General features: G+C 41.6%; 2 long non-coding RNA genes across 2 annotated transcripts in view; one reads left to right on the top strand and one right to left on the bottom strand.

Annotated features, from left to right (window-relative positions):
* LOC120537183 overlaps nucleotides 1-11,677 on the bottom strand; it is an 89,196-nt gene extending 77,519 nt beyond the window's left edge. The window contains exons 1-2 of the long non-coding RNA XR_005635277.1: nucleotides 11,641-11,677; nucleotides 651-723 (exon numbers count right to left, since the gene is read on the bottom strand). This is a non-coding gene — a long non-coding RNA (uncharacterized LOC120537183). The remainder of the gene's footprint in view (nucleotides 1-650; nucleotides 724-11,640) is intronic.
* LOC120537184 lies at nucleotides 4,296-7,952 on the top strand. The gene is made up of 3 exons (XR_005635279.1): nucleotides 4,296-4,370; nucleotides 5,068-5,183; nucleotides 7,629-7,952. It is a non-coding gene; the product is annotated as an uncharacterized LOC120537184 (long non-coding RNA).
* Nucleotides 11,678-25,181: the final 13,504 nt, after the last annotated feature.

Below are 25,181 nucleotides of genomic sequence, written 5' to 3'. Positions count from 1 at the left end.
GTAAAATGCAAGGGTGCTAATAATGTTGACCAGAACTGCATTAATTTTGCACAGTCTAGTTTTATAAGCTATATTTGAAAGCCCTTCCATGACTTTACTTTAAAGCAAATCCACTGCGGCCACTAAGGGGCATTCCAGCACACCAAACCCCAGACACAACTACACATGCAGAGTCCCAGGTTCAAATCTAGCACTTTTATTTTCAATAATGTGCACCTTTTACAGGTTTCCTTCTTTCAGTGTTGCAATAACTCTCACACAACATAGTACAGCTTGCTAATATCATCAACCACTTTCTTTGCTCCTTCCGTTTCCCTCCACTTCTCCCAGGGGAGTGTTGTCCAGTTCCTATCCTGATTCTGATTCCCTAAGACCAGTGGAGGGCTCTCATTAACTAAAGACCTGGGAATACTTCCGGTTGTTAATCAATTGCCTCCAGGAAGCACTTCCGGGTCAGACAGGACTACAGTACTCCTTGTACCGTTACTATATGAAAGCTCCTATGGCAGCTCTCTAATAGAACCTGACAAGACATGCCCATGGGACCACAACTCTCATACTGTCCTTCCGGCATGCATAATAGGGCTTATCAGATGGGATCATGCCTTGTGATCATGCCATCATGCGATGGCCCACTGTGCTGTCCTTACCTGTTCCCAAGTCCATCCTGCGTGTCGCTCATTGGTTGTGAGGATGCCAGTCCCTCTGTACCTACTGTAATGTCTTTAAATATCCATAGAAAAGAGATATTGTCATTCACTCCCTGACCTTCTATTATCAAGGCCTCTTGCCAAGTTAGAGAGTGTGGGCCACACCAGCAGGGCACCACTCAAATATACTAATATACTTTGCAAAACGATTTGTAGTGATCAATTCAATAAACAAAACTTAGCAAAGAAGACCAAAGGGCAAAGCAAACCACTGTGAAAACTGAAAAAAGTCTAAGGGAGAGATAAAGTTTTATTTAAGTTTTCTACAGCAAAATGGCAAAGATTGAATATTAAAATGAAGAACATGTGGCATCCTCATAATGGTGTTATTTCAGTATGTGCATATGCTTGTGTACAGATGTTAGTTTGGTCATCTATGTGTAACCTTTGGATATGAAGAATAATAATAAAAAATTTGGATGTGAGCGTCAGTAGGGTTTGCATTCTAGGAACCAAGTTACCCAAACTATTCTATTACATATCAGTAATTATTTAATGCTCTGATCCAAATCTTTCTGATTATAAAATAAGTCATTATGATAGCAATTGATGAGAAGAATTCATAATTAATTGCAGAATTACAGCATTTGAGGGTTCTTCTAGAGTGCTTCTTTATCTTGCACAATTTGGCTCAAAAGCTAATCAGCACATCGTCATCTCATAGCAGGCTTAAGCTTCAAGTTTGGTATTTTTCCATCCAGCCATTTTATCTCTAGACCAGGTATGTCAAACTCCAGTCCTAAAGGGCACAATGACTACAGGTTTTCATTCTAACCCTTTTCTTAATTAGCGACCTGTTTCTGCTGCTAATTAACTTCTTTTGAATTAATTTTAATTGACTTTCTCTTGATGACTCAGACTCAATAATTCTTTCTTTTTCCTTAATTAGCAGACAAAAAATAATGAGATACAAAATGAACTGAAACATGACCAACAAAGTGTGACTATCATACAATATCTGAAAATAAAAAGGATGGAGGTCTCAGGAATGTTGATTTACTCAGGTCCCCAAAACATTTTAACAGTGCTCTTAAAAAAGTAAAGAAAAAATTAACAATTTTGAAAATGTCTGCTATTGCCCAATGAGAGCAGAAACAAGCCATGGAATTAAAGAATGGATTTAATTAACAACAAGACTCAGCGCCTCATAAAACAACTGCTTGGAGTGAAATTTGACAGAGTTTGAGGCCCTGACTTAGGTGGTCTTCTGTTGGCTCACTCACTTCACATTTCATTTCTGTTTAAGGAAAGAAATGAAGCAATTCCGAGGAAAGATGAAGAAATTCCAGGGAACAAATCTTAAGAAACAAGTCAATTAAAATTAATTCAAAAGAAGTTCATTATCAGCAAAAACAGGTCACTAATTACAAAGGTTAGAAAGAAAACCTGCAGCCAGGACTGGAGTTTGTGATCCCTGCTGTAGATCATCCTCAAGAAACTATGACACACAGACAGACACACACCCGTTATTGAAATATTGATGTTTTCAGTATCAAAGGACCCTAAAACTTCGAGATCCATCGAAAATCGGAGATTGGAATTTTTGATGAATCTGAAGCTTTCGCTTCTCCACCATAGGCAATAGACAAAAATTAACAAATAGACCCAGAACCTTAGAGGAAATTTAGAAAGTGAGTGGATAAGTGAATGAACTGTGCACTAATGGGATTTATCAATCTTTAATTTATTGTATACTAGCAAAATACACACGCTTCTCAGAGGAGAAGTAGTGTGTTAAAGAAGTTATGAAAAAGAAAAGGAAACATTTCAAAAATGACGTAACATGATTGTCAATGTAATTGTTTTGTCACTGTTATGAGTGTTGCTGTCATCAAGGATTTGATTATCATTATTTCTTTCAGTCAGGTTCGTATTTGGAGGACGTGTTGTGTTCAAATTACATTCCATGTTTGTCAACCGTTGTAAAGATAACAGGTTTCATTCATCGAAGTGTTCACTACCCAAATCGCTACTCGTGAATCTAAGATGTTTAACAGGCATTCCCGGTATTAACTTATGGATTTGCCTGCAAATATTTAGCAGCAGCGTGTCTATGAACTTGTAGAATTGCCTGCAAGTATTTAGCGACAGCGGCTCTAAGAACTTGTGGATTTGCCTGCGAGTATTTAGCGGCAGCATCTCTATGAACTTGTGGATTTGCCTGTGAATATTTAGCGACAGCATGTCTATTAACTTGTGGATTTTTCTGCGAGTATTTGGCGACAGCGTCCCGAAGTTGTTTCCGTCTAGCTGCATCAGAAAATGTACCACGATGTCTGACATGCCTCCTTTTTACTGTTTTCTCACAGCTTGGATTGCTGCTGTCATAATCGGCTTAAGTTTCATGGTTTGTAGTATTTGAAAGACTTGTGTTGAAGTGACATTCAGCATCTGTCAAGCGCTGTAAGCATACAACCGGCTTAATCGATAACTTCGCATCCAGCTTTTGAGAGTTTAAACATTCATAAACATCAAAGTGTCTACCACTCAAATCGTCACCTGTCAATCTAAGATGTTTAAGAGGCATTGGTGGTTCTCCAAAGGTGTAAAATATTTGACCATTTCAGTACACTTGAAAGCAACAACCAAACAATTCAGCGGCAGCCATCAACTCACATGCAGAACCATTGGTTGAAGGGCTTTAGCATTTTACTCTTATAATGCTCCTGTGTAGTATAATTATCTCTTGTACCGTCATCAGTCCACACCTTGAACCTGTCCCAGTCATTCAATACATAAGACACAATGTTCCTCCGGATATCAAGAGTTAGCCTGATATGGCCGTGCAATATGTAACAAAGAGAATGGAAAAGGCAGGTGCCATCTCCGGGCATGGAAACCACTCGGTAAGCGACAGTTCTTTGATCGATGGTGATCACCTCGATAGACATAGTAATGGGGTTACGGTTGGAACGGTAAAAAAAATGGGTACCTGAACAATGTAAACTAAGTCTAAAATACCTACACAATAACTATAAGCGTAATAAACGAACAATAAAACAGCAGAGAAGCCGTGGATTAAATAAAAAGGCTGCAATTATCAGCAAGGAGACATGACTACCGTGGCAAAGCAAGGAAGGGAATGAAGAGACCGGAGTGACGGACAGCCTTATATGGGCAGGCAGCCAATTACGTGGGAGGTGTGGGGATAGGGGACGCAACGCCGCCTCACACAGCAACCGAGCTGCAGGCTATGGACGTATATATGTGCGTAAGTAGGATTCAGTTATGATCGTTATATGTAAAATTTCAAAATGAAACCTGCTTAACTTTTGTAAGTAACCTGTAAGGAATGAGTCTGCCAAATTTTAGCCTTCTACCTACATAGGAAGTAGGAGAATTAGTGATGAGTGAGTGAGTCAGTCAGTGAGGGCTTTTCTTTTTATTAGTATAGATGACTGGATTTCACTTGTTGCATGACTAACATTTAGAATGATCTGCAACTTAATGGCTTTAAAGTATTATGCCAACATTTCTCCAAAGACTACGGAGTTTTTAACTCTTGATCCTGATAGACAAGGCAAAGTTTGATAGTGTCTATAAAATTAGTGCTTTTATTTTTTAGAAACGTCAGCAATCTCCAGGGCTTAACAAAGGAGTGCTGTTGAGAAAATGGGGTCTAAACGTGGAGCAGAACTGCTTGAAATTAAGAAAAAGAAGGTGATGAAATAATTTTGTTCTAAATGTAAAACTGAAAACCCCTTAATTTAAGGTTGCTATAAAAGGAAATGCAAACTCTTAACCTATTTAGTGTTAATCTTTACTTTCTTGCCTGAGCAATACCACGCGCCGTTCTAGTTGTTGATTATCTTCCATATAATCTTCTTTCAGGTTCAAACCAAGCTGTTTTGTCTATTACAAGTTATCTAAAAATCAAATTGCTGGTGCTTCATGTGGTCTTACTTCAGCAAATGTCAGCGACCGTCAGGCATTTTTCTTTGATAGCTATTTTTTGGCATAGTTTGAATAAAAATTCACATTCTAGTTTGCACGATTAGGCAGATGTTTTCCTTCTACGCTTTTTTTTTGTCATGTTATTATCAAGTTATAGTGTATAGTAGTTTTAACATGCTTAACATATTTTTTAGTCATTTGGAATTAAAAATGCTTGAAAGCAAGTTTAAAAAAGATTAATGGGCACAAATGATGGGAAAATGGTAAAAATGAGAATGCAGAGTATGGGAATGCGAATTTTATTGCTGAAAGGCTATTAAGCTAGTGGTCATTTGGAAAAAAAGGTAAGAATGGTGACTCCTTCACAGATATGTCACTTGATTTTGTCCAGATTTTTTTTCAGAACTTGGATGGCAGCTTTGTTTATTCTACATTGTATTCTTTTCTTTTACACCCCATCCAGCGCTGATTTCTGCCTTATGTCCAGTGCTGCTAAGACATGTTCTGTCACCCTAACCTCCAAAAGTGAATCGAGGAAAGTTGATCATGAGTGGGTGGATTTCTTAAACTATGGTGCAGGTAATAATACATTATTAATGTTTTACCAGATGTCCTTTTAATTCCGCACAAAACTGTTCTATACCAGTCATAAAACCAGTAGCATGAAAGTTAAAAACAGGACTTAGCTAGTGCAGTCGAAAACAAAGTCTGACTAAAATGAATTTAATAACAGCAGGTAGGCATACTCAGAAAGAGCCAGCAACAAGGTCAGGAATAAGTTAAGTTGAAAGCGAAAACGTTTATATTGAAAAGGTCATACCACATTCAAAGGTCAAAATTCCCTAAAGAATACATAAAGAACTTGAGAACACAAAGATTCAGGAATAAGCACATGGAATAACATCATAAACGAGCCAATCGTGCTAGAGGTGGCATGTGAATGATCTCATTATTGAGCCCATTCATCCTGGAGTGCACTGATCACCAACCAAACAGCCCTCATATGATCATTCAGAGAAATAAATGCCCCTTGAAATGAAACACACAGATTACTGTACTGTCCTAATCAAGAGAAGATGTCAGAGCATGACCATCAGGCATTGATGGAAATACCTCAGCCAAGCCAGAACACACAGATATATTCATGTACAGCATAAAACCTTGTTTAGATTCCATACTAAATTTTGCTTATGCTACAAAGGCAAAAATGACATACACACTAAACACTTTTGATTATAGGCCAGGTCCCACATCACGTTCCTTTATAGATCTCAAATCAACTTAAAAATATGTGCCTGTGCCACACACATATAGTGACAGCAGTGACAGCTTACCACATCCTGTCAGTAACCATGTATGGCCTAAAAAACACCTGTAAGAGCCAATCTTAGAAAGTTAAAACTTTGAGCTAAACTCATATTAATGTTTGCTTAATTTGAATAGAATATAAATTTCTTCCATAGTCATAGACAATGGTATAGTTCTTCCCCCCTATAAGTTAGTAAGAGATAGAACTTTCTTGCTATAACTAAGATACAGTGTCAGTCGAGTCAGTTATTGTTTAGAACAGGTCCAGTACACAGGGACTTAAAGACCCATTTTCAGCTTAGAAATGGGATAGGCATACAGTTTTCTGACCGTTTTGAAATGGTTCAGAAATGTGATTTGTAACGATTTGAAGTGTAACAAGATTTAAGTTTTGAACACAACTTTTCTTAACAAGAACTTTTCCTTTTTTTTTGCTATTTCAATTTTCTCTGTTTTGTGTGAGCTGTTTACTCTGAATTTTAACTAAAACTTTTAAAAATGAAGATATTTTGCCTGTGGAATCATTTCAGTGCATCAGCATTTTTTATGCTAGAGCTGCTGAACTTTCATGATTTTGCAAAAATGCAATGCAGTTACAACACCCTTTTTGAATATTCATGACCTAATCACCATATAAATTTGGTCATGTGATATATTTACTTTTAAACCATGGGAGAGCACAGAAATCTCCATTCAGTGAATGTGAACTTGAAGTATTACTGACATTTGTTAGAGTCCATCCAATTTTTTCTTCAATTAATCAACAGGGGCGGCACAGTGGCGCAGTGGGTAGTGCTGCTGCCTCGCAGTTAGGAGACCCATCTTTGCTTCCCAGGTCCTCCCTGCGTGAAGTTTGCATGTTTTCCCCGTGACTGCATGGGTTTCCTCCGGGTGCTCTGGTTTCCTCCTACAGTCCAAAGACATGCAGGTTAGGTGCATTTGTGATTCTAAATTGTCCCTAGTGTGTGCTTGGTGTGTGGGTGTGTGTGTGTGCCCTGCGGTGGGCTGGCACCCTTCCTGGGGTTTGTTTCCTGCCTTGCCTGGGATTGGCTCCAGCAGACCCCCGTGACCCTGTGGTTAGGATAATGGATGGATGGATTAATCAACAGATTATGCACATTGTTGGGGTAGTGATAGCAAGGTTGCTCCCGGCATGGAGCTTGCACCCACAGTTCTAGTGAACTGGTGATGCATGTACAGGTATGTGTGTGTTCAATATGGGATGGGATGGCACCCTGTCCAGAGATTATTGGTGTCTGTGCCCTTTGTTTGCAGGTACCCCTGCCCTGAATAAGCAAGTTAGAGGATGAATGGATCAATGAATTCTATAATATGTCCTGCCCAAAACAACTGTCACGTGCATGCCACTAAAGAGAATTTATTACTTCAGATTGAGTGATTTTGCTCTGGGTTATGCCTTCCTGTACAAACAATGGCATGGCAGTCTGTGCAAATCTGCATCACACACCTCACATAACCCTGCTGCAAAATATGTAAAAAACAAAAATGAGATATCTGTCTGTTTGATGAATTAAATAAATTACAGAAAACTCCTCTACTTTCAAATCAGCCAATTAAGTTGACTTGAATGTTATGCTATACGTTGTCATACACGTGCACATGAGAGATGGTTGATGGGCTAAAATGGTGTAATTTCTCAGTCAGACCAGAGGTTGCCGCTATTATATGATCCTTTCTCATTTTGTCCCTCTGCAGACCAGCTGAAGATCATTCCTACAAATGACATCACCAACACCCCACCCACTGATAACGTCACTTCCGGCTTCATTCCAGAACCCACCTACAGAAGACCTCATTTCCTGTTCAGGCCATTCTGATCCTTCCCCTTCCTATTTCAACCATATTTAAGAACCCAGACTTACACGGTTAGCTAGCTGTGTTTTGAACTCCACACTGTAAAACCGTATTTGATTCTGCTTTTGATATTTTTTCAGTATATGGGATGGCCATCCCCAAACCATTTTGTGCCTTTTGCCTTGTTCATTTTACAACATACATTTTCTTACTTCTTAAAAAAAGAAAGTTCTTATTTTGCCACAACTAAAACACGTAGACAAACAATCTTGGAATACAACATTTAAATATCATTAAAAGTATCTGAGTCCTTTGTGCTGATGACTAACTTACTGTATAAGCTGTCCTCTTGGGGTTGTGTGCTTAATTGATGCCTATACTACAAAGAAATCATGCAGTTCCTGTTCCATTACAGGTTTAGAACTACCACATTTAAAAAAACGGATACATGGATTGGACTGAAATATGCAATAAAACAAGATTTCCTCTTCATTTCAGTGTCCTGCTGCCTGGAAGTCACTAAAATCCTACACCAAAAAAGACTGCTTAGAGTTTATGGATGGCCAAAACTGCACTTCTGTATATTCAGTCATGAGAAATGTTCCATCAAGGCAGAAATGGGGTTCTTTAGACTACTTTTTAGCTCCCACATAACTTTTTAATAAAATTCAGTGTATTTTTGAATAGTGTTCTTCACTGAGTTCAGGCACATTTACAGGTAAAAGAGACATTTCTAAGTTTACAAAGTACATAATATACACATTGTGGAAGACCAGCCCTGGCACAGACAGGCAGACACCGATGGTTCAAACACCACACACATTTTATTTACAATTATTTACAATGAATAAAGTCCTGCACTCAACCCAGTGACCTTCCACCAATCACCCTTATGTCTCGGCCTTTTAATGACTGGAGGAAGGCGGCCTCTTTTATGCCCACCCGGACATGCTCCAGGTACCTCCTGATGAGCTTCCTGCGGCACTTTCGCAACACCTCCTGATGAGCTTCCTGCAGCACTTCCTGGTGTTGCGAAAGTGCCACATGAGCACCAGGAAGCACTCCAAGTGTCCCTGGTAATACTTTTGCCAGCACCTTTGGGTGTGGCAGAAGTGCTGATGTCTAGGGCTCCTCAGTCATCGGCACACCCACTGGAGGTGGCCATGGGTCCCTATAGGGTTGAGCTTCCATGCTCAATTCCCGTGGCCCCCACACAAACCCGGGCAGCTGCCCTCTCGTGGTCTGGGAGAGGCATAATCCCTCTCTCAGTCCTTCTTGGCATCCTGGCTGGGCACAGCCCCCAGCCACCCCCGCCACATTTCCCCTCCATCAGCTGAGACCCATAGGGGCAAGCGGCACATCCCACGAGGGCAAGTCTCCCATGACCAGGAGCCAACACTACTGTCCAGGGCTAGAAAACAAAAGCTAGAAAAAGGGGCGGAGATGTTGCCTTGATGCCACCGCTCGGTGTCTTTCTTCATACCATCCAGGCAATGCTCCCTCTTTCGACCGGCACTCACCACTTCGGCACCCCCTCCGAGATCCCTGTGCCCTCCAGACTGGGACATCAGTCAGGACCGCTCACACCCCCATCTTCTCAGCAGCTTTCGGAGCTTCCCTCTGACACCACTGAGGGTGTCCCATCACCAGACGTGTGCTCCCAGGCTCATGTCCTCCCTTATTAAAGGAGCCGGCTTTCTTCCTCCGGGTCCTCCTCTTTCTCTGGGGCACCCTGACAGTTTGGGTCTCCTTATGGGAAAAAAGGAGACCCCGCACCGTCTGTGTCCCTGTAGAGTGGCGTGAGGCCATCACTGGCTCTGGGAGCAGGGCCCTTTGACACACGACACACATCAGCCGGTATCCTGTTTGCTCTCTTGCTCTTTCTGCCGCCGCCACACAATTGGCCCTCACAGCTGCGTCTACTGTCGGAGGAATGGCTACTCGGTACCCGGAACTGACCGATACCGGGCCCCCTTTACACGACCCCCTTTTCCCCTTTACGGCACAGGTGTCAATTACCTGCACCGCTACATTCCTCCGGCCGGAGAATCCAGCGTCGCACCCCTTCGTTCACTGACACAGTGTCTTCAGTGACGTAATCTCCTTCCCCTTCAGCTTCTTCAATACCTCACGGAGGACGTGCATTGCCTGAAAGAGCAACTCTGTTGGCTGAAGACAATCCTCCAGCTCACACAGAGTTGCAGGTAGACACAGAACCCTTTGAACGGTTCAGGTAGTCCACAGCTGCAAAACATAAAGGCAGTCCGGCCACACCGGCTCCCAGGGCCGAACACCGCTGGAGAAGGGACTTACCTCCTGAACCCTGCCCTTCGGAGGAAGCTACCTCCATATGGCTTTCCCTATCGCAGAGCTGACTTGTGTGTCAATGGCAACGTCATACACTGGAGAGTCAGCTGCTTCTCCGTCTTTTGTGCTCTTCTTCCCCATCGGGCACAGACAACACTTCCATGGACTGTAGGCGGTGAGTAGTTCCAAATCATGGGGTTGTGTGTATACCACTCTACCGCGGTGCATGTGTGGGGTGTCCTGCTGTGTCAGGCTGTCCACAAAATTATTTTTTGATGGGCTCCTGTAATACTACATTTTTCTTTATGTCACTGTATCTGGACAATACTGTTATGAGTTTTATTCACATGTGCATGTTAACTGTGGCACACAGAGGCTCAGCAGTTAGAATTGCTGACCAAGCATTGGATTAGATAGCCAAAGACAACTGGAGGCTTGTGTAGTCAGCTTAAACACAGGTTAGGGTATTTCTGTCCTCTATCAGCACAAACCTTCTTTCCTTCTTGGGAGAATGAGAATCGACATGTAAGCACTATGATATTTCTGTATTTTGTGGGAGAGGAATTCAGCCCTTGTTTGGAAACGAGAAGACCAGCAAATGAAGCAAGAACCATATAAAAGGTCTGGACAGTGGCCAGACCCTTCGAGGCTGTGCCAACAATAGGTGTTGGAAACCCTCCCAGCGTAGGGACGGAAAAAATGGCTGACTGTGTTGATCCAGATTCCCACCTGGATAAAGTCTGTCCATATGCCTCCTCGTCTGTAACTGCGTAAAACGTCAGTAAATGTAAGCTAAAAGATATTTTGTCTCATGTGATTCTTGTACCGCCGTAATCACTATGGGAGGGATATCGCCTTTTCTGGTATATTATGATATTGTTTAATTATTTAATAAGCCACAATATTAAAAGAACACATTTCCAAGAGAGCTAATGCCTCTGCAGGAAACATAATGGCGTAGTCGGCAGGATTGTGGCTACATTAATAATTATTATATATTAATTATAATATTTTATATATATATTAAACATATGCTTACACTGATGAATGGGAGGCTCGGTAATAATATTTGATATATATATTTCGGATTGGTTGCGCGCACGGTCATGGACTCCGGCCGAGAATTAAAAACTGCCTTAACATGCCTGGCCTGATTAATTTATCCCATCAAAAGACAAGAGGCGGACTTGTCAAACTCGGCACAGTGCATGAGGCTGGAAAGAAAGCCCGACATCTGTCGGCGAATCGTGGTAGCGTCTGCTACCTACGGTATGAGAGTGAACTTTTAAGGTTGGACTTTTAAGTTTAACGCATAAGTGGGACTAAAATTGGACAAAATAAATGGAATACAACAAGATTGAAACTGATGGCACGAGACTGGCTGTCCAGTACAATGAAACGGCACTCACAGGGGCAGCACAGATTAATTAATGGCCGTACGAAGCCCAAAATCTACCTAGAAAAGTACATGCCGTGTTGGGAAACACGTATTTACAATAAATTACATCGCTAGCCTTTAGAAAACAATATTGAAGGCTATAAAGAACGGCGCGTTATTGTATATTAGTTGCGGCAGGCAGACAAGACATGCAGGCATTGCACTCACCTTGCCGTTTGCGTGGTAATCAGCGGAGCTGAAAAAACTTAAAGATGAAATCAAAGCAACAGCGATAGAATCCATAACGTCTCAATCACGATCGCTAAAATAATTTGTAGAAATCTTTAATGGCATCCAAGCAGCTCGATGCAAAAATACAAGCTTCGTCCACGTGTTACAAGCAGTCTAAAAGACGCCAGCTGTTTCTATCAGTCTACCTACAAGGGTAAAGGTTACAGGTTAAAGGTTTTGGCAAAACCCCCACCTATTTTGGTACTTTTAAGAAATTGCCGTGTGTTTAAACACACAGAAATAATTGAATTGCCTTTTAAATATAGCTTAAATAACGAACATACTTTATAAGCTAATGTTTAAAAAGAATTTGTAAAACGGTGTACACATATAGCGCTAAAATGCAAAAGAGCTCGAACAACAAAGTGGAAAAAGAATAAATACATTTGGGGTTAAAACTTACAATAAGAACAATTGGTTTAAAGCAAATCAAAAAAGAATGTCTCCACTTTTGTTTAAAACTTATAAACGTGCAAAACATTTTTTCTTTTAAACCCTGATCAAGTTTAAAGGAAAAATACTCTTTAATAATACTAAATAATAAGGGAGACAAGTTCTCACGGATATGTAGCATGTGCCCGATTGTGCATGAATGGAGGTTATGTATTTTGGGAACTCTTAAGGGAATGTATGGTGGCGCAGTGGTTAGCACACTTGCCCGGTGATATGAGATAAAGGTTCAAGCATGTATGTTTTCCTTGTTAAGTCAGAATATTCTTTGTGACCGCATAACTTTTTCTGGGAACACTTTCTTGTTGTGGAATTGTGCTGCGTGATTTCCTCGCGCGTGGATTTTCTTGTTGTCGCAGAATTTACGGATCGCCACGGGTAATACGTTACCCTCGTTTGACGCTGAGTCGTAATGTTCGCCACGAAAATTCCATGATCTGGAAAATAGCGCGTATGAAACTGAGGTAAGAAGCATTCCTAATATTTTCAGTAATATCAGCTTGCGGCCTGAGATGTTGTTTGATTAATAATAAGCATGAAGGAAAAGACGTGCTTAAGTATGTTGCATGGTGAAACCCTATAGATAAACAAAAAAGCACAACCTCGAGTGAGTTTATAGCACGTGTGCTAGAAATCGAGAACTTTATTCTGTGAATGAAGTATTGTTGTAAAAGAGAACGTGAGTATGTGAATACATGTGAAAGAATGAAGCAATTGCCAAATACTGTGTGTAGAAATGACTGAAACGAGTGAAGGTTGATTGTCTGTTCTCTAGTGAACGAATTTCTGCTTTAGCTAAGTAATTCTACTTGGACATGAAGCAGAGTTTAGAATCTAGAAAAGAAAATAAAAGACGAATAAATTATTTTTATTCAGAGTCTGGGGTGGCAGATGCGTGTTTATGTCATTTGTAAGTCTGTCTTTCTATGTTCGTCAGCTGACTAAGAATGTTAAACTGTAGAAATGGGAGACGTCCCATATAATAATATTCAAAGTTAAATGTAATACATGTGAATATCAATAGTGATCATGACTGGTGATTGATAACACAATCTGTGCCTGGTCTGTGTTTTGAAGCCTGCAAACAGATGCAGAGTTTAAATAACGCCATGACTTATTGACCTCGACGAATCTCAGAATAGCTTGTAACATGGTCAGTTAAAGAGAAGAATTTTCAAATCTGAATTTCATGAAAAGTGTTATAAGCATAAAAGTTGCATTTAAAATCTATAGATGTTCTTGTTCTCCAGATTCAGCAAATCCAGTGACCAACGGATGGAAAACAAACTATGTTTTATACAAGTTGCAAAAAATAGCTTAATAGCAAGTTTGGGCATAGCAATTAGAAATAATCTAATCGTAGGATAGTGAATATTTATCAATCATAAATTAATGAATAGCAGCTATTAGAATAATTTTCTTGCATGCTGATTTAGTGCAAGTGTTAAATGTTTTAATGACAATATGCAAACAAATGAACACTAGACTGATTTCATTCTTTGAAAGAACAGTATAGAGGGTTTACATATTTTGATGTATGACAAATGATTATTATTATCACTTCAGTAATTACAAAATGTATTAGAAATCATGTATTGATTTGTTTCTGTAAGTGATTAATTTTAAGAAGAGTTGTTATTGCATCAATGTATTAAGTTAATGCTCAGTGATAATGCACACAGCTCAATGGATTATGCAGTTATACATTAGAAGCATTAGTCTATATGAACTGTTATAAAATCTTACAGATTTTGTCTTTTAATAAGATGAGCTATATGATATGGATGTTATAAGATATTTTTGTTTAACACTTAAATTCAGATATGTAACATCCTGTTATAATGTAGGCAATGTGTGAATTTTGTGTAATGTATGATGATCCTACTGAAGAAACATTGTCACTGGCATAGTTTAAATGTATTACTCTATTTTTTACTGTTATTTTATGAGACTGAACTGCGGGTCTAGAATTGTCATTTATAATGCTGCATTTGTATGATACATATGATTGGGAAATAATTGCTTTATGTTATGTATTTGCTCTACCTTCCACCCTTCGCTAGTTTAGCATAGCAAGTAGCTTAAGTTTATCCACTCAATTTAGTGGTTAAAGCCTCTCCATTCAGTGGTAAAGTTTATGAATGAAGTAACAGGTGGTGTATATACAAACGAAGATTTACAGAGACTGTACTGCGCTAATGACTTTTAATCTGTTGCACATACCTGAGAATAGCTGGTGAAGAAACACTTGCTTTCCAGAGGGAACGGAGTAAAGAACTAAAGAAAGATTGCAAGTCCAGCTACTCAGATTTGATGCCATGAACTAAGACAAGTTTTATGGACTGTGGCAGGGACAGGCTGTAGCCACTGAGGTGATGTGACAGCTGTTGAAGGCTCCCATGAATGACCACTGAATACAGTGCAAGCTTAGAGGGAAGTGAACCTCTGCTAAAAGGGACAGTCACCATGTGTTCATCTTATGAGCTCCCTAATGGCAAAAGGACTGTTTACTTTCTGTTCCAGTAACAACAAACTTTAGTGCCTTGAAGCAGTCACACTTTGTTCAGACGGATCTGCAAAGTTACCAATCTGCAAAGCCACCAAGAAAGAGACTTTGTTAACAAACCACTGGGTTGGACAAGGCATATATATATATATAGCAAGTCTAGGAAAATACTTGAAACTATTATAAGAAGGGCTCAAAGGTATGAGGATATGCATGATTTATCAATGATGTGAACTTGTAAATTGGTAACTTGGAATAGAACATCTGATAGTGAAGTTGGGGAGGATAACAGATAGTGAATGAACAATTATGCAATAATACTAGTTAAGAACAATTAATAATCATAGCAATGAAGCTAGAATAGCATCTGAGTTATGTTACAACTATTGTAACTCATAAAGGGATCAGACATCAAAGGGTGGGCACATCTAGCAACATATTGAAGCTAGAAATGATAGAAGTGCCAAAGAATAGTGTAATCCATCAAGATGCTATATAGGATTGTAATATAATCTGATGCTATGACACCCACTGCATGAATTCAGTAATATGTAGACACAACACAGACTATGTAAGAAATAACAGGGCAAAAATCTCCACTAACACCATTGATGAGATATCACTACTTGATAACAGCATGTTAAATGTAACTGTTTGTCCATGTTTACGCTGGTTTTAGATGAATGGTACAGAAGCTATAGTGATACTACATCTCACATGTCCAAAATGACTTGAAATATTGACACTGTGATGGGGATCAAGTACCTTTTGTTTTGTGGATATGACTTTCAAATATTGTTTTTGTCACAGATCCAGTGACAAAGGGTGGCTTGTAATACTACATTTTTCTTTATGTCACTGTATCTGGACAATACTGTTATGAGTTTTATTCACATGTGCATGTTAACTGTGGCACACAGAGGCTCAGCAGTTAGAATTGCTGACCAAGCATTGGATTAGATAGCCAAAGACAACTGGAGGCTTGTATAGTCAGCTTAAACACAGGTTAGGGTATTTCTGTCCTCTATCAGCACAAACCTTCTTTCCTTCTTGGGAGAATGAGAATCGACATGTAAGCACTATGATATTTCTGTATTTTGTGGGAGAGGAATTCAGCCCTTGTTTGGAAACGAGAAGACCAGCAAATGAAGCAAGAACCATATAAAAGGTCTGGACAGTGGCCAGACCCTTCGAGGCTGTGCCAACAATAGGTGTTGGAAACCCTCCCAGCGTAGGGACGGAAAAAATGGCTGACTGTGTTGATCCAGATTCCCACCTGGATAAAGTCTGTCCATATGCCTCCTCGTCTGAAACTGCGTAAAACGTCAGTAAATGTAAGCTAAAAGATATTTTGTCTCATGTGATTCTTGTACCGCCGTAATCACTATGGGAGGGATATCGCCTTTTCTGGTATATTATGATATTGTTTAATTATTTAATAAGCCACAATATTAAAAGAACACATTTCCAAGAGAGCTAATGCCTCTGCAGGAAACAGCTCCCCACCGATTAACGGGCAGGAAGTCCCATCTGGGATGCCATTGTGGAAGACCAGCCCTAGAACAGACAGGCAGACACCCATGGTTCAAACACCACATATGTTTTATTTACAACTAGCAAAATACCAGCGCTTCGCAGGGGCGAAGTACTGCCTTAAAATTTTATTAAGAAGAAAATTAAACCTTTTTAAACTGAGGGAAAATATACTAATAATTATTTGTTAAGGATCTCTTTGTATACCACATTGTGAGTTCAGCCCTCCGGTTGTAATATGACCAAGCTGTGCACTAAGCTTACTCTTGAGCATAAAAATGTTCCATGTGAACAGTAATCTTGTTTCAAATCTCACAGCTTGGATTGCTGCTGTCATAATCGGTTTGAGTTTCATGGTTTGTTTCAATTATGACAGTATTTGTAGGACTTGTGTTGAAGAGACATCCGCCATCTGTCAAGCGTTGTAAGTATACAACCGGTTTCATCGATAACTTCACATCCAGCTTTTGAGAGTTTAAACATTCATAAACATCAAAGTGTCCACTACTGATATCGTCACCTGTCAATCTAAGATGTTTAAGAGGCATTGGCGGTTGTCCAAAGGTGTAAAATATTTGGCCATTTCGGTACACTTGAAAGCGACAACCGAACAATTCAGTGGCAGCCATCAACTCACATGCAGAAGCATAGGTGAAGGGCTTAAGCATTTCACTCTTCTAGTGCTCCTGTGTAGTATAATTATCTCCTGTACTGTCAACAGTCCACACCTTGAACCTGTCCCAGTCATTCAATACATAAGACACAATGTTCCTCCGGATATCAAGAGTGAGCCTGATATGGCCGTGCAATATGTAACAAAGAGAATGGAAAAGGCAGGTGCCATCTCTAAGCATGGAAACCACTCAGTAAGTGACAGTTCTTTGATCGATGTTGATCACCTCGATAGACATGTTAATGGTGGCACGGTTGGAATGATAAAGGAAATGGCCTTGTGCCTCCTCCAGACCGTGAGGGGGCGTCCGTCCTGGTTCTGTTGGGAGCCACGGGTCGAGGGCATGGCAGCCCTACCCTGTAGGAGCCCGTGGTCACCGCCAGGCGGCGCCCTGATGCCGGTTTATCCCGTACGGTCCTCGGCTGGGGCTGGAGCCCGGCTGGGACGCCTTGGAGGACCAGAGGAGGGCGAGTGCCTCCTCCAGACCGAGTGGGGGCGTCCGTCCTGGTTAGACAGGGGGCCTCGGGTACAGGGCTTGGAAGCCCAGCCCTGTAGGGACCCGTGGCCACCGCCAGGCGGCGCCCCAGTGCCTGTTTATTCCGGGAGCCCGGCACTTCCGCCACACCAGGAAGTGCCGGGGGGAAGACGACCGGGGAGACACGGACAACTTCCGGGTGCGCAGCCAGCACTTCCGCCACACAGGGGTGTGGCCGCCGTTAAGTGCCTGGAAGCAGCTGGAGCCCATCCGGCTCCCCATAAAAGGTGGAAGTCGGGAGGCAGTAAGACGGAGCTGGAGAGAGGACAGGAGGCGGCCAGAGCGAAGGCACAGAGACTGTGGGCCCTGGACTTTTGGGGGATTCAGTGCCAGGGGCACTGGGGTGTGAGTGCACGTGTTATTGGACTTGTATATATTGTAAATAGTGAATAAACAGTGTGTGGGTGCAAAAAATGTTGTCCGTCTGTCTGTGCCGGGGCCAGCGTTCACAACCTGAACAGTAAACTAAGTCAAAAAAATCTACACAATAACTATAATCGTAATAAATGAACCATAAAACAGCGGAGAAGCCGTGGATTAAATAAAAAGGGTGTAGTTATCATCAGAGAGACGTGAATCCCGTGGCGAAGCAAGGAAGGGAATGTAGAGACTGGAGCGACGGACAGCCTTATATAGGTAGGCAGCCAACAACGGGGGAGGTGTTGGGATGGGGGACCCAATGCCGCCTCACACGGTGACCGAGCTGCAAGGTATGGACATATATATGTACGTAAGTAGGATTCAGTTAGCATTGGGAACCCGCGTACCAAATTTCTTGAAGATGGGCCAATAAGTAACAAAGACCATTGAAAAGTTCAATATGGTGGCCGACAGTGGCATCATACCACCGAAATAAGTACCAAATTTCAGCCTTCTACCTACACAGGAAGTTGGAGAATTAGTGACGTTGGAAAGTTCAATATGGCGGCTGACAGTGGCGTCATACCACCAAAATAAGTACGTACATTGGTTTCGGTTAGCGCAGGGAAGCCGCCTACCAAATTTCGCGAAGATGGCGCCATGAATAAGAAAGTTCAACATGGCGAACGTTGTCAACCGTTATGACCGTTACGCGTAGAATTTCGAAGTGAAACCTGCTTAACTTTTGTAAGTAAGCTGTAAGGAATGAGCCTGCCAAATTTCAGCCTTCTACCTACACGGGAAGTTAGAGAATTAGTGACGTTGGAAAGTTCAATATGGCAGCCGACAGTGGCGTCATACCATCGAAATAAGTACGCACATCAGTTTCGGTTAGCGCAGGGAAGCCGCCTACCAAATTTCGTGAAGATGGGGCCATAAATAAGAAAGTTCAACATGGCGGACGTTGTCGACCGTTATCGACCGTTATGACCGTTATGTGTCTGGCTAATGACTGGAGGGAGGCGGCCTCTTTTATGCTCACCCGGACGTGCTCCAGGTGCCTCCTGATGAGATTCCTGCTGCACTTCCTGGTGTGGCGGAAGTGCTGATGTCCAGGGATCCTCAGTCGTCTGGGCACCCCTGGGCGGTGGCCATATGCCCCTATAGGGTTGACCTTCCAAACTAAATTCCTGTGATGATGCAAGTTCGCTCCATGCTTCCATCTGCCTTTTGGGAGCTCTTGAACCCAACACTGTTGGTAATGTCACCGATTAGCTAGGCAGTGAGGCACAAACAATGAAGCAAGGGGATGGTGCAAAGAATGCAAAGTACTTTTATTAGCAACCTTTAAAAAAATGAAAACTGTGTTCAAAGTAAAGTGCAGTGCTTCAAAAGTCTTCAAATAAGTAATCCAATAAAAAGCGGTGAATTGTAGAGGTTAAAAACAATAAATAAATCCTTAAAACACTGAGGTTAAAACAATGGCTGGAAGCAATCTTTTAAAACAAAGCCTGGTGCCTTTCTACTGGTGACTCCCCTGCTTCTCCCGTTCAGGCTATGCACCATGGGAGCCACCCTACCTGCAGCTGACCTTCTTTCTGCTTTCTTTCACTTGTCTGTTCGCCTTTCCGATCCCTGGCTCCAGTAAGCTTCACCTGACTGTGACTTGTGCTCCCCAGTGACCAGGGCGCACACACTGTGGGGTTCATTTCCCAAGTCCCGACTCCTGCTGCCTTCCCAGCCTTATGTGGCAAACCATCCTCCTTCCACTCACAAATGCTCAGTGGGAGCGACCACTACCGTCTGCCCCCGGGTGCTGGCCAAACACCCCGCGAGGGCTCACTGACCAGCTGCCTTTTGTTGTCCTGCTCACTCACGCACCAGTTTTCTCTTCCCTGCTTCCTGCCTTCTTCTCCTTCTCCTTCTAACCTCCGTCTGTCTTTTTCATTCCTCTTTTATTCCTCCTAGCCGCCTCGTGCTTCTATTTGTTACGGGGAGGTGGATCAGATGTGGCAATTAGCAGCTCCCGGCAACAATTACGAATGCGGATGACTCCTCACCTGTGCACTTAAGCGAGAATCACCCGCATCACGAATTCCTCCGGGAACCGCTCCGGTCACACATACCATGCTCCCTCTCTAAGCCGCGAGTGCGGCGATTATTCATTTTAAAAAGTGCCCTTTTTGACCCACTACATCACAGGCCCTCACACAAACCAGGGCAGCTGCCCTCTCGTAGTCCGAGCGAGACATAATCCCTCTCTTGGTTCTTCTTATCATCCTGGCTGGGCACATCCCCCAGCCACCTGCCACTACATATAAAATTACAGATATGTAGTAAAACAAAATAATTTCCACCTGAATAATTTCAGTGGATTCTATGAATATATACCCATTAATATTGTAATTGAGATAAACGCAGATGACAACAGAGGACAGGAAAGCAAAAACTCCACTCAGCAGCATGTTAAATGGTGTCAGGTACAAAGTGTATCTTTACAACACAGGACATCAAAATCCAAGCCAGACGTTCCACATTTGGTTATAAGGAAAAGTCACAGACAAAGTGACACATGTTCACAATTCTGAAGCTGCAGGCCAACTTGCTGTCCACCCACTCCTGGGTGTTCTACAAAATGGCATACAGTAAGATTGTGTGCTGAGCAGTCTAATAAAATGGCAAAATACTTTTATAATTGTATTTGGCATTGGATTCCAAGGTCTACAGTGTTCTGCCAATCACAGGAAACTAAAATCATATCCCAAAATCAAAATGCTAATTAAACTCTGATTAGCCAATGTGGAATGTGGCCGACTTGTCATCCCGGCCAATACCCCCAGGCCGCCAGAAGGAGCCCTCCGTGCAGTATGGAGGTGCCCCGAAGACCAGCAGGGAGTCATGGACTTTGTAGTTTTTATCCTCAGCCCTGCTGGGTACCACAGGGGCCGCAAGAGGGAGCTGTAGGTAAGGACCGAAGAATTCTTTGTGCCCTATAACCCGGAAGTGCGTCAAAGGAAAAGCGACGTGCTTCCGGGGTGAAGAAGAAGGACTTGTACCTGACCCGGAAGTGATATTGAATCACATGGACTGGGGATTGGGAACACTTCCGGGTCAGGGAATATCAAAGGACTGTGGGAGCTCCCAGACGGCGAGCTGAGCTGGGTGGTAGGAGGGCAACGCGTCTGGGAGTGGAGGATTGTGATTATTGATTTATTATTGTGTATTAATGAGTGTTGTGGAGGAGAGAGTGCTTTGTGCACTGTTGATAATAAATATAGTCTGGTTTTGGACTTTTACCTGGTGTCTGGAGTCGTGGGCAGGGGTTCAAGGGCGTGATACAGCCCCAATCTGTCACATCAAAGAAGGAAATTCTGAAGATCAGAACTGTATACAACAGAGCCCTTACACTAATTAAAGTTTTGTTTAAGAAATCCATTAATGGCATATTGCATGAAGTGTTGACTTTTAAAGCATTATGTGACACGACTTCCAAGACCACACTTCTGCCAACTGGGCATCATGCCTTAACAATGGAATCACAAAACAGAGGTGATGATTACAAAACAAAATGGCATGGCAGAAAAACAAATACAATGATAAAAAGTCTGATTAGATAATAAACAAGAATAGTTGCATTAAATATCTCTCTCTATATATAATCCAGTCTCTGTCTGTCTATCTGCTTTTCACGAGAGAACTACTTAACAGATTTAGATGAGTTTTTTTTTTCTATAATTTGCTTAAACATTGCGGCTGATTTTGCAGGAACGATTTCTTCCCGCTAATCCGAGACAAAGGCTGTGGGCTGAGGGGAAGGAGAGGTGTGACGTCAGGAGTGGGGAGCCAGGCGGGGCCCTCCTCACTTATGTGCCTGTTTGTTGATTGACGTTTAAAGTTTGTCCGGTTTCACTGCTACACAGGTGGAGCCGCGGGGGACAGCTAGTTTGAAATATAAAAACATGTGCTTCAGTTTAAACGTTTACAATCGAAATACTCTCAACAGTAATAGAAATGTGTCATTTTTCACCCTCTGATAGAAGTCCTGTGTTGTTGAGATACACTTTGATTTAGTGTAACACCAGTTGTTTTCCTGTTTAGTATGCAATATAATGAATGAAGACTACCAAAGATTAAGACAATGTCAGCAGGCCAGCCACTCTTGTGTGATTGTATTTAATCAATTTCTCCTATTTTCATAATATAGGAAGAACGTTCAGGAAGCCCTTTTATGAAAATCTGTGACTAGTCTTCTGAGGGAATGTTTTTGTTGAGAAAAGTCACAAGAACAATTCAAGGAAAGCTCTGATGATGGCACTGCTCTTTTTTGTGGCCAACTCACATGATCACACTAATGACCTTTTGATTTAACTTGCAATTACGATTCTTATCTTGCAATTTTTTATTTTGGGTTTTGATGTAGAAACATTTACGGGAATTCAAGCTCAGCTAACTACATTACCTCTAAAGGAAAATGTTCACTATATCATGGCCACCTAAAAATAAGTCTTTCCAGAGCAATTTCAATTAAAGATTTTAATAGCCCTCCTTCTCCAAAAGGCCATTATCTTTTCCAATGGCAAAAACTCCAACTGTATGGCATCCATCTGAAGGATTCTTAATGTCTTTATGTCTGCACAGGACCTTTATGAAGGAAAAGATCATGAGTAGAATAGAGATCAGACAACTGCAGGTAAGCTCTTTTCTAACTCCTGCACAACGTTTGGCTACTTTATCAGCAATGATGTGATGTCTAAGTTCTAACAATCATTTTCAGTTGTCATACAGTACTATAATTTGTATAGTTATGGCACATGCACATCCAACCCCTCACTGGTGTTATGCACTTCTCCTCGTAGGCAGTAAACCCTCAAGGTGGCTTCAGGTAACGTCTGCAGGCTGTTCCTGACCAGGCCATAAAGATAATGTACTCACTAACAACCACCACCTTTTATGCCAGAGTCCTGGGCTGGTTGTTTAATGCCATAGTTTGCTTAAAGCCATCATGCAAGTCAATTATTAGCTCACTCTTGGTTTGGTCCCGTATTTAACCTACTTTCCCTTGACTAAGCCAACCAGCAATATAAATCCTAGATCCGTGAATATCGAATTCCTGCACTCATTTTATTCACAGCCGTTGTGCAAACAAAAGCCTGTTGCTGTGGGAAACTAAACAATCAGCTTTATTATCTTACATGCTTAAATGACATATGAACAGCATGTCGTTATAAAAATGTGTATGTTACAAAAGCTACTACTGATTATTCTTCTGACACTTCCCATAGTCTGTTTGATTAAACACTCTACAGATTAATGCTGTCTTACTACAGTGGCTCCTGAGTTAACGGCAAGGTTTGATTCTATCCAGTTTAACATTGGAAGGCTTATTCCTTTTTCAAAAAAACAAAACAAAATCCTCTGTAGTTCACTTGACAGCTGGTTTCTGCTTGTCTCTTAGCTGCTAGACCCAAACATCCATCAAACATTATGAAAAATGTAGCAAAAGTTACAAGGTCTGTAATTTAGGCACAGCTTGTTCACTTCCTGGTTCATTTCAGTTCAGCTGCTCTTAATGCTTTCTATCTTGAAATATGAAAAAACAACAACGAGCAGATACAGTCAGTGACACAAGATGAGTTTACAAATCTCATACAAAGAGAACAATTTTGAGAAAATAAAGTCTGGTGAGCTAATCAGATTTTTTTGTTTGATAAAAATATATTGTAATAATGTTTGTTAGATGATAAAAAAAGGGTGGAACTTTATTGATGCCAAGGCAAAAGTTAAACTCTATCTGAAGAAACAGACCAGCAGAGTAGAGAGTAACAAACAGTATGTCAACAATCATTAGGGGGATTGAAGTGCAGGTTCGTTCTAGAGACAGAGAGTCTCGCTTGGTGTGTTGATTTCTGGGTGAACAGACGCAAGATCATCCTGGAAGCATTGATAAGCTCTTGGCCAGAGTGAGGGTGGATCCAGTGGTCATTGTCCAAGTTGGAACAAATGGCATACATAAGGGCAGGCTGTCAGTCCATCCATCCATCCATTTTCTAACCCGCTTAATCCAAAAAATACAGGGTCACGGGGGTCTGCTGGAGCCAATCCCAGCCAACACAGGAACCAATCCTGGGCAGGGTGTCAACCCACCACAGGACACACACAAATACACCCACACACCAAGCACACACTAGGGCCAATTTAGAATCGCCAATCCACCTAACCTGCATGTCTTTGGATTGTGGGAGGAAACCCACGCAGACACGGGGAGAACATGCAAACTCCACGCAGGGAGGACCTGGGAAGCGAACCCGGGTCTCCTAACTGCGAGGCAGCAGCGCTACCACTGCACCACCATGCCGCACGGCTGTCAGTCCTGCGCTCCAAATTTAAAGAGTTAGGTGCCAGGCTGAGGAGCAGAACTGACAAGGTAGTCTTTTCCGAAGTTCTGCCTGTGCCACGCACCAGTCCAGGTAAGACTGAGGAGATCAGAAAGTTTAATGTGTGGCTCAAATCATGGTGTACAGTAGAAGGGTATAAGTTTATTGGGATTCCAACCAGAACCGAAGGGGCACCAAAATGTTGGGTATCATATGATGAATAGGCTAGTCGAGGATTGTTGAAACTAGGGAATGGGGCGAAGGGAGTTTAGGACAGGCCAGATTTAGAACTGTACATGAAGGAACAAACAATAGTGATTAAAATAAAAATGCGTAGTAATATAAATTCTAACCCAACATTTAAAAGCAAAAGTAAAACATTAAAAATATCTTGCCTTAATGCTAGAAGTATCGAAAATAAAATAAGTGAGTTTGGAGTTGTATGCAGTGGAGCATAATTGTGATATTATAGTAATATCAGAAACCTGGCTAAATAACAAAGATGGAGATGAGTATAACATAGAGGGATACACATTTTTAGGAAGGACAGAGAGAAGAGAAAAAGGTTGGGTTGCTGTTTATGTCAAAAAGAATTTAAACATCGTCATCAATTGGACAATGAGCCTCATCTTAGTGAGGACGTGTGGCTTCGCCTGGAAAGTATTAGGGAAAGATGCCTTATTTTAGGAGTATGTTATAGGCCCCCCCAATGCAGACAATAACTTCAATGCACATCGTTTTAGTATTATTAAAAAGGTACGTTTATCGGGCAGGGGTGGTGAACTCCAGGCCTGGAGTGCCGCAGTGGCTACAGGTTTTCATTCTAGCCCTTTTCCTAATCAGTGACCAGTTTTCACTGCTAATTATCTTTTTCCCATCACTTTAATACAGTAGCCCTGTTAGAAGAGTTCAGCCCTCTGAATTGATTCCTTTCTTCATTAAATGACAGCCAAGTAGAAATGAGATGTGAAACGAACTAACAGATGACCAGCTAAACTGGGGTTTCAAATTCCAACCAATTTTACTCCAACTGATCTCTTAATAAGA

Source organism: Polypterus senegalus, chromosome 10 (assembly GCF_016835505.1).
Source record: "Polypterus senegalus isolate Bchr_013 chromosome 10, ASM1683550v1, whole genome shotgun sequence".
Taxonomy (NCBI): domain Eukaryota; kingdom Metazoa; phylum Chordata; class Cladistia; order Polypteriformes; family Polypteridae; genus Polypterus; species Polypterus senegalus.
This window is presented reverse-complemented; position numbering and strand designations above follow the sequence as displayed.